Source organism: Phoxinus phoxinus (genome assembly GCF_949152265.1).
Source record: "Phoxinus phoxinus genome assembly, chromosome: 25".
Classification (NCBI taxonomy): Eukaryota; Metazoa; Chordata; class Actinopteri; order Cypriniformes; family Leuciscidae; genus Phoxinus; species Phoxinus phoxinus.
Window position 1 is genome coordinate 22,327,222 of NC_136900.1, and position 17,509 is coordinate 22,344,730.

Below are 17,509 nucleotides of genomic sequence, written 5' to 3' on the forward strand. Positions count from 1 at the left end.
TTTCGTGAGATTCACCCAGTTATTAAATCCTACTTTTACACAGTGATGTGCTTCCAATTTAAAATTTATAAGCTGTTCCACAAATTATGTAATGGAGAATAATATAACGGCCTGACAGAGAAGCTCTGGAATTTAAGGTGCGGTTTAAGGCCTTTCTTGCGCGATGGAAAGTTAAAGACCTTTCTGTCTCTCACAAATATGAGGTGTCTCGTTCACACATGCCGCGAGAGAGATATGAGACTTGAACTGACCTTTCCATTGCCTCCAGTGCCCGTGAGAAATGAATAGTCGTCTATTGAAATGAAGGGTTGACTTATGATAACTCAAGGCCATTTTCAACGGTTTGATGAATTTAACTCTACAGACGTGGTGCCCCCTGGGAAAAACACAAGTGTGCCTCATACGGGACAATTCAGGAAGAACACGGGCGGTTTTATGCACAAACGGGCATTATTTGTACGTCTCTTGTTCCCATTCAAAGGACAGGGCACTAAATATACACTCCTATGCCTTCCCAGGCTCCTCTGGGCTCTGGCAAGGCATCCACTGCATGGGCCTTTGGCCAATGACATTGCCTCCGACCTCTTCAGAAAGTATTTTTAAGGTCAATTACAGGGTGCAGTGACTTCAGATGGTAGATTGTAGCTTAAAGGTCTCATATTAAAGGTTTATATGGATGACGAGGTAAAGCTGCCGGCAGTAACCCACAGACCATTGTTACCACATACCCACACACAGACCTACTGGAGGCGGTGTGAGAGTTCATACACATCCTGTAGGATTCACATCTATATACTTTATGAAGTTTTTCGGGAGCATGATGTCACAATGAATCTGTCAATCACTCTGACTTCACCAGGTGTGATGTCACAGTATTACTCACATTGTCGACAAGACTTAGAGCAAATTCACTATTTTTTAAGTCAGTTAAACATATTTATCTAAAGTTTAAAAAACTTTGTGCAATAAAAAATATCAGACCCAAGTACACATTTGCAGCTCTTCCACTCCGTGTGTAATTGTTGAATGGGTCTGTTGTCTTGTCCATAAGCTCACTCCCAAGAACAGGCTGTTTCTTTCACCCACTGACTTGTGAGTACAGCAGATGCCAAATGTGCTCAATACATTTTTGGGGTATGTATATGTGGGTGTGTGTATGTACTTGTCTGTCATTCAGATTTTTTTTTTTCCTTTTGTGAAGGCACGCTCTTGATTTGACTGCAGTGGGTGTGGTGGTATTCAAAGACACACTGTGTATCTATTATTTCCGTGGGCTCTAATAAATCCATGAAAACATGAAACAGACTCAAAGGTTAACACGCTCCTGGCTTATTGCTCGCAAATCCCTTTCTTTCTCTGTGCATGTTAGGCCACACACACATCTGCAGTTTACAGAGCTAAGATTAGCAGCTTTTACAAGCCCAAAATAAGAACCAAACTGCTTAAAATTATCCTGAAATCTCAAGTAGTAATTGTTTCACACAGATGATGCAGCCTAGACTCCACTAAACGAGACTGAAGGAGTTAAAGAATGCATCGTTGTTCATTTTCATGGAAAGTTAGTAAGGAGAAAAATTTATGGATGTATGTTTTACTCTCCCAAATCCCCATCGAGTCGATGTAATAATGTTACAGACCAGCATGAATGAAAACAATCCAATTCTTAAAGGAATAGTTCAACCAAAAATTAAATTATTTACCATTATTTACTGCTCACAAAATGTTACATCAAGTAAATTATCCATTGGTTGCACTTTGAAAGGTCACAGCACAGCAACAACTGGGTCAAAGTTGATACTGCTGTACCTTGATCTTTTTGGGGTATTGGAAACGTGTAAATGCCATCAGAATTTCAACAATGAATTATATCCACCTTTCCATGTAGTCTTTTTCATTGAAAGTGAAAATAGGAAGCACTTTTTTGGAGCAAGTACTGTATATACAATGCATTGACTTTTGTGGGGTTTTGTCCATGTGTATTAGCTTTGAGGTCTTTGTTCTAGTGTACTCCTAAAACTTGCTAATGTATTTTAGCATTTAAATGGTGGGTTGACTCATTCTGCACTCATGGGTATGTCCAAATTGCCGTCCAACCAAATGCTGCCAAGAATGAAATGTCCCTCCACCTAATAACTCAGCTGCCGATTAGTAGTAGCAGTTAGCAAATCCTGGTTCCTAGCTGCGACAAACTATTTGCATTATGTAACGTTAAAAAAAGAATGAATCAATCTTAAGTGTTTAGCCATGAACAGACTGCAATGTCCATCACCAAGACCTTGGTGAATGCAACCTTTAGAATGCATTAAATAGACAGGCTTCATAGAGAGAGTTCCTATTTGAGTCACGCTTGAGTGAAATTTTTCCAATAATGCGATGGAATTATGGGTAGTATTAAAGAGAGTGGGTCTGTCTCCTCTAAGCATTATTGACATTATGGTTTGGTTAAGTCTAAGATCCACACTACTGAGACTAAACTGATCCAGTATGGAAATAGTGCGTGTGTATGTGTGTGTGTGTGTGTGTGTGTGTGTTAGTGTGTGTGTGCTCTGGAGTGAGTTTGCTGTCGGGTGAAGTTACTATGAAAACGCCAGTGAGGACAGGAGTTAAAAGAAACCCTGGACTGTTGTAAATAGCAGCAGAATGCAAGATGGTCTGTCATGAATGGGCTCTTTTAGAGGGGGCAGTGTTGACTCAACACCCTCTCCTAACTCTCTCGCTTTCTCAATCTCACCAACTCTGTACAATATGCTAACATGTAAATTACCCTTAAAAAACACTGTACTGTTGTGGAATGGAAATGCCCTGGTTAAGTTTAAATGATGCATGTCAAGACGTCCAGTGGTTTATACCCTCTAATACTCTAATCCAGGGTAATCTCTCTAATAAAGCAAAATTCATGGCTTATTAACTTTAATATTGATTTTACTTGGACTGCATCAATAATGCATTTGGTTTGCATCAACTCTTGCCAAAACAAGCTGGGCAGTTTTGACACTGGCCAAACCAAATCATTACTGTGTATTAGAGGTCCTGGTTTTCCACTTGAATGTATTACATTTGAGCAAAATTTTAAATTAAACGTAAGTGTAAAATGTGCAGAATTGTTGTACCTGCACTTCAGCTGCATAATCATTAATCCTATGTCAGCTCTTAATTCTTATTTTCACTTAAATGCTTCAAAAGAAACTCCTTGTGTTGTGTAGTTGTGGTGCATTCGACTGTTTGTTTTAGTGGGTTAGGTAAAACCTTCTCAAACTTTAGCTGGAGATTAAGGTGGAATTTCAGTATTAGTATGTGTATATGCACAGGATCATTCTCTCTTCAATCTTGTTTAGATTTTTTTTTCACGCCTACGAAGAGCCTCTAGAATGTCAATAAAGATTCACCTTTTCTTATACTATTACCCATTTGGATTTAATGAGGCCTGTGAGTATAATTTCTAAGGTGTTCTTAAAACACCAGGAAAGCAAAATTAGATTTTTTTTATTTTTTTTTATCTCATGTCTGTTAGCCTAGAGGTCACCTTTTGTGGTAATGTACTTTTAAAAGTTGACAGCAATTTGGGGTAATGATCATCTACAATATGAATATCCATGCTGAAAAATCCAGCATAAACCAGCATTAATTCCATGTTGGTCCAGGCTGGTTTATGTTGATTAGAGCTGGTGTTGTCCTGGTGGACTAACAGTCATGCTGCTGCTCTCAAGCTAAACTGAGCTGTCTTGATAATCCACCAGCTTTCCTGCTTCCCATGCTGGGGACCAACAAACAAGCATCCCATGCTGGTCCCAGCATGCAAAACATACCTTTTTAGGAGGGATGATTTCTTGGAATCTGATATTGTCATTCTGTTTCACAAAAGATGCAGTCAAATGGTTTAGCGAACAAGCTACTTTCTGCCACTGCAAAAACTATCTAAATAATACACTGACCTGCCTTATAATTACCTTTGTTTGAGGGCGAGCCAAAGTATCCAGCAGGCAGCGATTAGGCTGTGTAAATGTGTTACACGATGACGTAGCTACGTCACAGAACTAATGGCAGCTATTTCACACACTAAAGTATAGGTAAAATCACAAAAAGTATAATAGGTAGTGGAGAGTTCAGTATTTGTTGCATTTTAATTATAGCTAGTTTAAGGATAATTGGTTATAAAGTCATTAGATTTGGGGTTTATTTACAGTTCATTGTATGAATAACTCTGTCGGGCCATTTGCTATTTAGTCTATTTGTGTGGAGTTTGGTAGCTGCAGATGGTAAGAGTATTGAGTGAACTAGCTAGAAAGTCCATGTGTGGGGTGCTGGCATAAAGAAGTAAACTCAAACACACTTGATGTTACTGGCGCAGCCAGCTGTGTGAGGTTGGATAGGCCTCAAGGGCAAGTTTCCCAAAGGCAAGGGAGGAGATTTGATGAGATATTTGGGTAATTACACTGCAAGACAATTAATTAGTTTGGGTCTCCAGCCGTGCACCAGGACAACTCCAGCAGACCTAATTATGTCAAACCGGCAAATATTTGAGGCAGGGGGCAACTCCCTGAGACCATAGCAACCCACCATAACACGGTTAACAAACTCGAGTAAGGGTCAGGTTGACAGTTTGTTTCTTTGGATACTAATACAGCTGTTCTTCTCTGAGTGTAGAGAGTAATTACCGCTATGCAAGAGTCACATTAACCAAATGCAGGAAAAGTTATTCATTTGGCTTAAAGTTTCAGAGTGTTTCTGATTTTTGCTCAATGGAATTCCTTCAGTTTTTTTCAAAATTTTTGTCATCCCTAATTTGTACTTGGAATAGTAGACTTGGATCCCGTGGGCGTAGATGATATTATGGGCAATATAGTGTTGAGAGATCTTTCAGATGTTGTGACACTAGTCATTAGAGTTTTGTTAAGCTAGCAACAGAATTGTGTTTATACAAGCTTGTATAGGCAGCCGGTGTAGTGTCATCAAGATGGGCTCAACTATTGTACCTGTGAAATAACATTTTGAACTTATTAGCTTATACAAGAATTCAAAAGAATACCCACCAATAAAAGTGTTAGTGTATCCGAGACAATTTGTTCTTTTCTGCCAGACCGGTCTCTAAAAAAGATCTTGACTGATTGTGCTCGTAATCTCTCTCACATCAGGGTGTTTCTGATGATGTCATGAGTGTCCCTTTTGATTTATTCATGCAGTGAGTAATGACCTGCTGAGAGATTCTTTTCTCCTGACATTATACTCGTTACAACTTGCATTGATTTGAGGGTATTGGGCAAATATCATAATTTTTCCCCTTGCAAGACAGAAGTACCTACTACTAACAATGGTCATGGGCTTGTTTGTTGGGATCCCCTACAGCCTTTGTTCACTTTCCAAAGCCTAGAGACTAAAGGCAATTAAGGAATAATTGTTATGTGCTGCATTCTTCTGAGGCACAGTTTGTATGTCTCCCCTATCTGACGCACCCAACTTAGGTCTTGCAGTCTCTACTAATGAGTTGAATCAACTGATGAGTTGAATCAAGTGTGTTAGATGAGTGATGCATACTGGGGTCTTTCCAGGACAGGTTTGAAAACCCGCGACTAGGTGTAATGTACTGCGCAGTAGTCAAAGAAAGCGTGTTTTTGTTCTAAACTTTGCATGCAATGGTGGAACCGCTACTTGTCTTGTTTTGTCTATCCCAGCGAATGTCCTGTTAAAAACATAACTCAGTGCTGCCCTCTGACATCTGGTAGAGTAAAATAAGCAACTGTGCATGTGTCGAACACGTCCATCCGCGGTGGTGTACGAGATGTAGTGGAACACGGAAAGTGAAGTATACCTGGGCCTTTGGTGCCGTCGAAGTCATGCAGTGTGACTCCTCCTACAAGATTTCAACAGGAAAATTGGGATCATAATCAAGGCTATGATGTGAATCGTACAGTCTGATTTAAAATATCCTTGATGTCGCACAGTGCACACGCAACAATCTTAAAAGACTGTAAAAATCAGACAGTGTGCCTGACTTATAAACTTGTATGACATTTGAATATCTTTTATAGCATTTGTCTGCAGTCCCTTTCCAGAAACTGGCAAATTTGCTCTAGTATTGTCCCCAGTGTTCAGCGTTGCTTTTGCTAGGTCTCTATAATGTGACGTGCAGCAGTTTCCACCATATTTAGTTGTCAGTCTAGTTGCAGCTCATTACAGTCAAGACCAGGTCAACTAAGTGCCCTTCATCTGTGTATTTCAAACTAATAACTAATCTTGGTGAAAGCTAGTGATTAAAGATCATGACTGGTAACTAAAAGTTTATGTGTCCAAGCTACAGAGTGACTGTACTTGGTTACATGGATAAAAGTGTCAGCTGAAAAACAAATTAAAATGTTCGTTTTGACACATTTTCCCCAGATTTTTTGCACTTAGCATGTCTTATACCACCCTTTGAGCATGCTTGTGGGAAAATACATCCCCTCAGGGTTCAGAAATGGGACTACTGGGTGAAATGGGCAATCTATTCCCCACTTGGCCAGTGGCCTTCCTGACTCTGAAACTCAAAAATGACAGCTTAGTTATGGCTTTCCTCAGGGCATAGCTCAGTCTACCGTAACACTTAGGCCCATTCCCAAATGGCACCCCAAACACTGGCGGTCTTCCTACGAGTCCGCACTTTCGTGATGTAGTGCCGCTTTGACTGTTGAGTAGAAGTCTGCTGCGAAGCTTGCACCAGTGTGGGCTCAGTTAAAGTGCACATTGAGAGTGAATATCTAAAAAATAATTCTAAAAAAAAAATCTAAACACATTATAAATGTTAAAAAGGTATTACTAAAACACATTACAAAGACTGTGAAGTACTGAATTGCGGGGTTAGACCGTTAAACCATTTTTCACCATTGCTGTGTTTAGGATTTTTTGTCAATGACACTACTGTATATGACACACTGGAGCCACTGAGGCTGGCCCCTCCCCTAACCATAGATCACATTTGCATCATTTCGCCGCTCAATCAGTTACAACAGCCTACAGTTTGCTATGCCTTCGTCACAGAAATGCGTAATCCTTGGATGCGATCACTTACAAAACAGATGTTTTGAAGAACAGGTGTTCTTATTTAAATTTCTGAAAAACGACCATATCAAGAAGAGGTGTATTAATTTTGTGAAGAGTCACCTTGATGGAGAGCTGAGGATCACCACCAACACCCGCCTCTGTGGTGATCATTTTACACAAGATAGCTTTATAAACTTTTGTCGGAGACAACTGGTAATCCGCTGTTACTGGTGAATGTGGCCGAATCTCCCGCCTCGGCCTTCATCCTCCCGTCCTGCGAGTAGGCGTGGTTTCAGCGCAGCCAGCGGACATCAGCGTTTGAGAGCAGAGAATACTGCTCATTTTTTCAAGATTTTGATAGCTTATTTTATTTACTTGGCGGCTTTTTTATCATTCAAATTTGGCTGGGTGACTAATAACACATTTTTCTGTGGTGTGACAGAACACATACTTAATTTTGACTTTACAGGGACTTTAAGCTGGACAATGACACTATTTTCTTCTAGATCTGTACAGCCGGAAAAAAAACGTTGTTGCATTATTTTCTGGTTATCACTGTAAAGCTGCTTTGAAACAATCTGTATTGGAAAAAGCACTATATAAATAAATGTGACTTGTCTTGAAACCTGAAATGACAAATGGGCACCCTACGATCTTGTGGACTTCACAATCACGCGGCGGCCATTTTAAGTCCACAAGACCGTACGTGCATATAAAGTGTGCCTTCTGGGACAGGGCCTTAGTTTAATCTCTATACCTCAAACACATCCATAAAGGTCCTTGCACACTGAGTCCGAAATTTTTGTATGCGTTTTTTCGTGTTTGTGATTCGGTGGCTCTAAATTGTCAAAACGCCATTCAAACACCATTCAAACTGCTTGCTACGGATGCGAAAAAATGCAAAAAATCAAACCCGACGGACGAAAGTTTCAGAGGCAGTGTGTAAGCATGATCGACATTACATGAGGTCGTATTTATTTTTTAACGTGCGAAAACATGACACACACACTTATCCATCTTTGAAGAACTGGCCCAAATGTTGATAAAACTGCAGAAATTTGTAGACTGCGACTCCAAATGTATTGATAGCTTTTTGTCACACGTGAGCCTTGCTGGACTTATCTACTTCTTTCTTTTCTTTTATCTTTTACACACAGCTAGTGATCTGGCATGAGTCATTCAGCACACATGGTCAAATCATCATTCTCTTAAAAGTCAGTGGCGTTAGAGGGAAAACTGTCACAATTCACCTCAATCACAGTTCATAACCGCATAAATCAACCACTAGTTTTTCTGTCTACGTCCGTCTGTTTCAGAAAGACATACCATATCTCCCTAAAAAATAACTAATTGTGTTAGTTACATTTTACTTAAAGTAATGTGTTACGTTACTTTTGCGTGACTTTTTCTAATCTGGGCTAGGCTTGCTTGTTTGTTTTTCCCTCTTTGACACCAAAAGTGAAAGGAATAAGCCTCAGGCTGAAGGAAATGGAAATTCACTCATGTACACTAGATGGCACAGCTCAAAACAAACCTTTCTGCTGTTCTATATCGCAGAAGAAGAAAGTTCTACACTCTTACATCAGCAATAAAAAAAAAGAAGAAAGAAATGCATATTTGATGTTTATCAAAAGGAATTTTTAGCTTATTAGAATGATTGAATTGTCATTGAAGGTCAGCAGCTAAGACATTGGTTAATAAAGTGAGATTAAATGCATAAAGTATATTTGTGTAATTTAACATTTAATTATTGCCGGTTTGCGTAATATTCCCAGTTTGCATTTTGCTGTTTTGTTCATTTTGAGGAATACTGAATCTTTTGTGCAAGCGAGATGCACAAAACACAAGAACTCACCATTTCTTGTGTTACTTATTTGAAAAAGTATCTCAGATATTTTGCTGTAAATTTAAATCTGTTACTTTACTAGTTTAAAAAAAAGTAATCTGATTACATTAGTGCATTACTACCTCCAACACTGTCTGTTAGCATATTATTATGCCCAAAAAGGCAGATCCAAGCAAAATCAAGGCAATTCATTTGAAGACCTGGGGCCAGTTGCATGAACATAGCCATTATGTGAAGACTGTGACTTAAGAACTAGTAAAAACAATTAGCAGTCAGTTAGGTGTAATCAGTCTTACTTTTCAGTATCAAATTTGACCAATCTACGTTTTTATGTAAACCCGACTGACATAAAGTTATGTCCAGTCTTAAAGATTATAATTTTTTTTTAGCAGTTTATGCAACCGTCCCCAGACTTCACACTTAAGTTAGTCAGAATCAGGAATTCAAATACTGGTAGGTATAAAATAATCATCAATCTCTGCAAGTTATTTTGCAGTGTTTATCATGTAAACATAAACTATGAAACATAAATGTATATAGGTTTTTCATTATGCAGACTTTTTTGGTCAAGACAAATGTGGTTTGGTAATCTTTAATCTTTTTGTGTATTCACTTTGTTTTATCTTTCACTGCCATCCCTGAAACTTGCACTGCAAACAGTTTGACTGAAAGTCTTTCCTACAGGAGTATAAATGCACAAGCTGCTCAAGGGGTCCTCTTGTGGTGAGGAGAGGAATTACACACAGGATTCTTGCTGTATTAAAGGAAGCACAGACATAAGATGTGATTCCACTTGAAGCCTTATTTGTGAAGAACAAGTATATATCGTAAAGCTTAGTTAAACTTGCCCTTTAATTCTCTCCATGTTTTCTCACCATTCTCAGGTTTTGTTCTTCTCAATCAAATTTCACTGCATGTGCCACAACTATAAACAGAACACTGACAAATCTTTCAGATAATAAAACAGAATATAAATCATATTTATATCTCTCCCTTCATATTGGCTCTGAATTCCATGTCTCTCTTTTGTTCCAAAGAGTTATACGACTTGATTTAATTTTCATTTCCATGACAGCGATGCAAACAAACAGTTGCGTGCATTTAGGATGAAAAGAGCGTTTTGCAAGGCACAGCCACAGCACTGACACATCACGGTAGCAGAACATTAGCTTTCATTTCAACCCCAGACTTCATTTGCATACCGGTAACTCAATTAGGACAATCCCAGAAGTTTAAACGTTCACTTTAAAATAGCCCTGTAATGCATGGACAGAAATAATTGGGAAAAGGAGCGTCTGAGTTTTTTATTTTTATATTCCGTTTGCCATGAATGCTTCCATTGATTGTGTCTTTTCAAGGCAAACATAATTTCTCCAATGAAAATTTCAATATGAAAAAAAAAAAGGTTTTGGATATGCTAAAAATATAGTCTCAACTGTCATGCTGTGCCTCAGAGTGGAGGAGTGCGAGCACACTGGCCTGGTTTGGCTCACACTCCCATTAGGGCGTGTATATGTGTGTGTGTGTTGTGGCATCGGAGCTGGGATTGTAGGCAGACTTCATGCCCAACCCCACTTATAATTACAGACGGCATGCAGCTCTCCTAAAAAGAGTGATTTTCTTGACTGCCATGGATAACATTCACTTTGGCAACAGTGGAAAGCAAGAGACAGATGACAAGAGGGAGAGGGGAAACTCAAAGTTGACTCATAAGTAATGCAAAATATCCTCTTTTTTACACCGGTTCTGCATGAAAGAGGACATTGGCACACACACAAATGTGTATGCGCTCCGAGCTGTGCCTTCCCATAAACCGACAGTCCGTTTGATGTCCCGTTTCCTACAGCAAGCCTTAATTAAAATGAGTTCAACAACACTGATCAAAAAGTGCGTCTAGCCCCTTTACTGTGCTCCCTTCGACTGGATCTGTCATAGCCTTCTCTCTCACTGTACTGGCAGTTGGTTGTGGTTGAAGGTTTGCTTTGGCAGATCACCGGCCTTCTCTTGGCTGGGACAAACTTTGCGTCCTGCTACTGGCTGGGAGGGAGAGGGAAGCGGCGGGGAGGGAAGAGGGGAGAGGTGGAGGCGTGGTCTCCAGCTGGTAATGAAGACTTCTCTTTTCATCCTCAGAACGTAGAATTGGAGTGCCGGGACTGGGGGCTGCGCTGCTCCATTGCACTCTCTCTCTTTCTCTCTCTCTTTTTCTCTCTCCTATCTCTCTCTCCCCCTCTCCTCTGGGTCTAAACGTGCAGCACAGGAACTGCAGCGGCAGATATGAACCTCTCACTTTCCCAGACTTCACAAGCATGTAGGTAAGAGTTGCTGCTGTCATTGTAATGCCAATGTTAATGTTATTATTGAAAGTAGCCATTTGTCTGTCTGGCTGTCTGTCTGTCTGTTTGTCTGGCTGTCTGTCTGTCTGTCTGTCTGTCTGTTTGTCTGTCTGTCTGTCTGTCTGTTTGTCTGTCTGTCTGTCTGTCTGTCTGTTTGTCTGGCTGTCTGTCTGTTTGTCTGTCTGTCTGTCAGCATGGGGGGTCTGTGTCCTCACACACTGACACACACACTGACCTAAAATATGCACTTTTAGGCAGCCTTTTAAACTATTTTTTTCCTACAAAACCATTTTATGTCAAGATCTATAAAAATAGGAGCAATACTAATGACTTTATGTATGGTTGTGACAGCCTAGAGAAGAAATTGATTTCCATGTATCAATGCTGAGGTTTACTTTATGTAAAGGACTTTAGTAGACAGAAGTATGTTAAGTGTGCAGTTGTAGGAGTTTTAGCTAACTTGAAGTACAAAGATGTATATGATATGTATATTTTAGGTATGTGTGTACAAAAAATGTGGAGAATGTTAATGTGAGTGTGTAATATACACACGTGCACATGTAAACATTTGTGAGTATTGATACGCCGTCAGGTGTGTGTGAATGAATTTGCATTAGCATGTTTATATGAGTGTGTGTGTGTTTATTTGCTGTGCTGAAGGCCAGAATCTTGCTGAAGGCTTTTCAAACTCATCTGTGTAAATAGAGACTCTGGGATGGAGGGGAGAGGACGGCCCGTCATCTGTCTCTCAGCCGCCTCTCTCCTTTGATCTGAGTCCTCTGGACATGTCCCTTCTCCCTGCGGCCCGCTCCAGATCCGGACCGGCCAGCTTTCATCCGCATTCTGAGGAAAATCTCTCCATCCGTGCACTCGTTCACCTCCTCCACTCACCTCTATTCTGAGTATCTCTACGTCTGTCTGACTTCTTTTTACCTCAGAAAGGCCAGCTTGACCTCTCACTCGTAATGCATCCGTCCATCACTCCACCCATCCGTTCGTCTGTCTAATCTTCTGGCCAATTCATCCCTTCATCTCTGGGATGAATACAACACCCCCCCCCGCTCCCCTCTTGGGGTAATGGCTCTTTTTGAAACCTCCCCCGGAAAAATCTTAAGCGAGTTTCCATTAGTTTTTGTGCAGGGCCATGAGAATTATGGCTTCCCAAATGTTCTTCTGAATAGTGTACAGGAGCCTTGGCTAATTGAAAAAACACGTGCAGAGCGAAGGAGACGGACCTACTGTCACAAATGAACTTTCCAGAGCTGGCAGTGGAGGTGGAGAGAGAGAGGGGGAGATTCATGGTTGTGTTTGGCTGGTTAAGTTGTGGTAGTCTCACTTGAAGGACACAGGGACATATGGACAGGGACATAGAGATGCAAGGATAAAGGGATGTATGGACATAATAGAAGGACTCAAGAACAGAGTGACAAATATTCTGAGAGATAAAGAGACATATGGACCAAGGGATGCAGCATGAAAGCATTAACCATAGCTGGTTCTTCCTGTCCCAGTGTCTCCTGCCTAACTGTATTACTGACAGCAGCTGAGAGAAACTCACTATAGTCTGGATAATGTGTCTTCATCAAGTAAAGAAGTTCCTGTCCAGAACACTGGAGCGAAGGAAGTGGTATTTGGTTACTAAGCCCCACTAGATACCAGTAAAAACTGCAGTAAAAATGTTCTGGAGTCAATCCGCCCATCCAAACCATCAAGCATTTCCGACTTCCCAATGGCCCCAAACGCCAGGTCACTGCAATGCAGAACATCCCAGAGTCAATCCAGCCTGTCCAGACATGGTCTACCGTCTTCCATAGGCTTATATAGGATTTGTGGTATCTTAACTGCAAAATGCCAAGCAGTCTCTTGGGCTACATCCAACAGAGATTCTTTGTCTCCTGGTCCGTTTTGTTGAAATCTATATAGAGTATCATCCCAAACAAAACAACGGGGGGTTAGGGAGACCCATGTCCAACAGGGTCTACTGTTCTCTGTCTGTATTCCTGGTGCATATGATTGTTTGTTTCACACATTCCTTGTTAACACTGTTACCGGGGGTCTACAGTTGGGTGGGCGTAACAATCTAGTCTGACCTTTTGACCATTGCCTGACGATTTGTAACTCTAACCCTATCCTGTGAGGATTCCTGAAGCCATTGCATTCGTGCACGTGCAAACACATACAAACTCTGAGCCGTAATGGAACCAGCAGCAGAGCTCTTAACTTTAACTGCTCAGGAGATCAGCAGTTACCAATGCATAATTCCCCTAAAACAAATAAAAATTGCATGCTCCCTATTAGAATTTGGAAAAAATTAGCCTCTAATAGTATTTTATCCTCTATTAACTCAAGTGGTGAGCCTTATAAAACCGGTCTTGATTTAATGTGATTAGAAAACCTTCCAAAGAAACAATTTGCAGATTAGGTTTGTGTTATGAAGGCAGGCATTATTATCATTACGATTGTTCAAACTTACAGTTAGTTATTTGAACAAATTCTTAACTCTAAGTATTATGCTTCACAAAGTAACTTTTTCAAGTGATCAAACTTATCCTTTTCAACTAGCAGATGATAAAGTGAGCAAAATAATCCAATAGACTTGAGCGTGGCCTAAGGGAAATCCACTTCTTTAGAATCAACTGAAGTAATGTTGAGCAAGCACAAATATGTCAGACAGACAGTAAAATTGGGGTGTCCTGATAAAGCAAATGAAGGGTTATACAGGAAAGAGTATTACTTGTCTAAATGTCTGAAGTTGAATGATTCCTGATATCGGCCTTTGAAGTGTATTTTGTTTTGCCCAAGATATTTGTTGTGACGAGGGATATGGCAGAGCATGACTACATTGTACAAAAGCATTGTGGGTAGGGCTGGGACAACGCGTCGACGTCATCGATGACGTCGACGCAAAAAATACGTCGACGCAAAATATGCACGTCGATTCGTCAGACCCAAAACAAAAATGGCGGCGTCGGAGAGTAGTAGCAACACCACTCGCTCCTCAGACTTTCAGATGTGCAAGGCGGCACGCACTCGTTCCTCTAATGTGTGGGAATTATTTAATTAAAAAGGAAACAATTCCCTGATATGTCGTCTTTGCAAAATGGAGATGGCCTTCCATTCTAGCACCACGGCAGAGAGAGAGGCGCGGGCGCGATCGAAAAGTCGTAGAGTGTTTGATTATGTGTGTGTGTGTCTGTGTGTGTGTGTGAGAGAGAGAGGCGCGATCGCAAAGTCGCAGAGTGTTTGATTATATTTGTGTACGCGTGTGTGTGTGAGAGAGAGGCGCGATCGCAAAGTCGCAGAGTGTTTAATTATGTGTGTGTGTGTGTGTGAGTGTGAGGCGCGATCGAACAGTGGAAACAAAAACATACTCCGTCATTTTGTTTACAGGGCATCATTCAAACTGCAAAGTGTTTAAGTTGTTCTGTTAATTCAAATTTTAAGGAAAACGAATATATTAATCTGAAATCTGTATGTTACACACATAGGATTTGATTTGCCTACTTGTTGATATTTAATCAAGGTTTTATTGAATGCTACCTCTGACTAAGAAATGCATGCACTTGTACAATGTTTTATTTTGGAATTTTAAGAGCAATAAACATATAGGCTATTGCAATGTTAAGGAATTCATGTTTTTTCATTCAGACATGTAAATCAACATGTATAAATTGCTATTATAGTCAATTAATGGGCAGACAATCGATAATCGAATCGAATCGGACTGGGAAAAAGAATCGTTAGATTAATCGATGCATCGAAAAAATAATCGCTAGATTAATCGTTTAAAAAATAATCGTTTATCCCAGCCCTAATTGTGGGAAATCTGCTTTCTAAATGTTTAACAGGGCATTATAATCAGGGATGTGTGTTTAGAGTATTGTGCACATGAAATGACAGTTTAGGGATTTGGCCTCTTGCTGAGTGCGTTTATGTGTGGACGTGTGAAAGTTGTGGTACTAGTTTTGCTCAGCTATGCCAAAGATATAAACATAAAGATCTCTCTCACTCTCACACACACACACACACACACACACACACACACACACACACACACACACACACACATACTGGTACGGGTGCTTTATAAGGACTTTTCCCCCTAAAAAGATCCATCCTGGTTTATGGGGACCCACCTTTCCCTTTGTCATAGACATTAATAAAAAATATTAAACTGCTCCTTATGGCATGGGGTAAAAATCTGACTGCTCAGAATTTAATTCTAATGAAACAGTCTGGTAATATGAAGACCTGACAAACTAAAGCACTGTAAGGACAGGGCAGGAGTGGGCGTTTCCTGATTTAATTATGATTTATGAGGACTACCCTGGTTTATCTGGACATCACTCACATACACACACACATCTGACCATTAATTATGAGGACTAACCTGGTATAACCTGGACTAACTTTACCCATGAGAGTGCCACATCACTTAAGTTTGTTTCAATACCAGCATATAGAAAAACAAAACAAGAAATTATCAGCAATTGTTCACCCTGGCTTAAACTTTAAGAGAGATTTCAGAAAACTAACCTGAGTTTGTAATGTGAGATTTACAGGTGTGAAGTGAGTGAAGAGGGAAAGTGAAATACGGAAATATTTTAGCTTTAAAAATTAAGAAAATCAAAAATCAAAAGGAGAGTTTACTATTTAACCATCACTGACGAATGCATTCACCCACAAGTATTTTTCATAATTGAACCTTGAATGTCAGTCTTAATTTATTCATTAGATTTTAAGAAGTTGTGTCTAAAGATAGTTTTGAATAAAGCTAAATATTTCCAGTTGATTGGGTTTTGTTAATGTGAAAAGAGAAGATTGTTCAAGACTTGGTATTAGTATCTAAATGAACATTGCTGACCATTTGGGTTTAACTGTACATCTGTAACCATATGAATCATGCATACACACACAACCCTAACTAACCCTTGATTATGAGGACATTTTGGGTTTAACTGGACCTCTCACACACACACTCTCAAACACCTGACTAACCCTTGATTATGAGGACATTTGGGTTTAACTGGACCTCACTCACACACACACTCAAACACCTGACTAACCCTTGATTATGAGGACATTTGGGTTTAACTGGACCTCACTCACACACACACTCAAACACCTGACTAACCCTTGATTATGAGGACATTTGGGTTTAACTGGACCTCACTCACACACACACAAACACCTGACTAACCCTTGATTATGAGGACATTTGGGTTTAACTGGACCTCACTCACACACACACTCAAACACCTGACTAACCCTTGATTATGAGGACATTTGGGTTTAACTGGACCTCACTCACACACACTCTCAAACACCTAACTAACCCTTGATTATGAGGACATTTTGGGTTTAACTGGACCGCTCACACACACACTCTCAAACACCTAACTAACCCTTGATTATGAGGACATTTTGGGTTTAACTGGACCGCTCACACACACACACTCTCAAACACCTAACTAACCCTTGATTATGAGGACATTTTGGGTTTAACTGGACCGCTCACACACACACTCTCAAACACCTGACTAACCCTTGATTATGAGGTCATTTTTTGGTTTAACTGGACCTCACTCACACACACACTCAAACACATGACTAACCCTTGATTATGAGGACATTTTGGGTTTAACTGGACCTCTCACACACACACTCAAACACCTGACTAACCCTTGATTATGAGGACATTTTGGGTTTAACTGGACCGCTCACACACACACACTCTCAAACACCTGACTAACCCTTGATTATGAGGACATTTTGGGTTTAACTGGACCTCTCACATACACACAAACACCTGACTAACCCTTGATTATGAGGGCATTTTGGGTTTAACTGGACCGCTCACACACACACACTCTCAAACACCTGACTAACCCTTGATTATGAGGACATTTTGGGTTTAACTGGACCTCACTCACACACTCTCAAACACACACAAACACCTGACTAACCCTTGATTATGAGGACAAACTGGGTTTAAATGGACATCACAATTAACTCCACACATAGCAGGAGTACCTGTATTAGAGTTAACCATACTAAACCAAATCAACTATTCTACGTTAAAGAGTGAATTCACAAATGATTGTGCATCTTTTTGCTGCCACTAAACCTGTAAAAGTAATACGCACACCTAAGGAAATAGTGCTACAATGTGCTGTTGCTATATCAACCAACATATACACGTGGTGCAAAATGAACCTGGTTGGAGAAAAGGATTAAAGATCAGCAAGTTTTACACTTCATAGAAGACTAGTTAAAGGACAATTAGATGAAGAAATGCAACTAGACAGCCAATAAA

At 40.1% G+C, this 17,509-nt stretch overlaps 1 protein-coding gene across 7 annotated transcripts in view; it reads left to right on the forward strand.

The window, feature by feature from the left end:
- znf469 (zinc finger protein 469) overlaps positions 1-17,509 on the forward strand; it is a 288,811-nt gene that overhangs the window by 213,268 nt on the left and 58,034 nt on the right. For 4 of the 7 annotated variants that reach the window (XM_079604120.1, XM_079604121.1, XM_079604125.1 and 1 more), the window contains one exon: positions 10,991-11,172. The exons of 1 other annotated variant lie outside the window; for it this stretch is intronic. The gene's annotated coding sequence lies outside the window, so the exon portion shown is untranslated. The remainder of the gene's footprint in view (positions 1-10,990; positions 11,173-17,509) is intronic. 2 more of the 7 variants (XM_079604122.1, XM_079604124.1) reach the window with 1 other exon arrangement.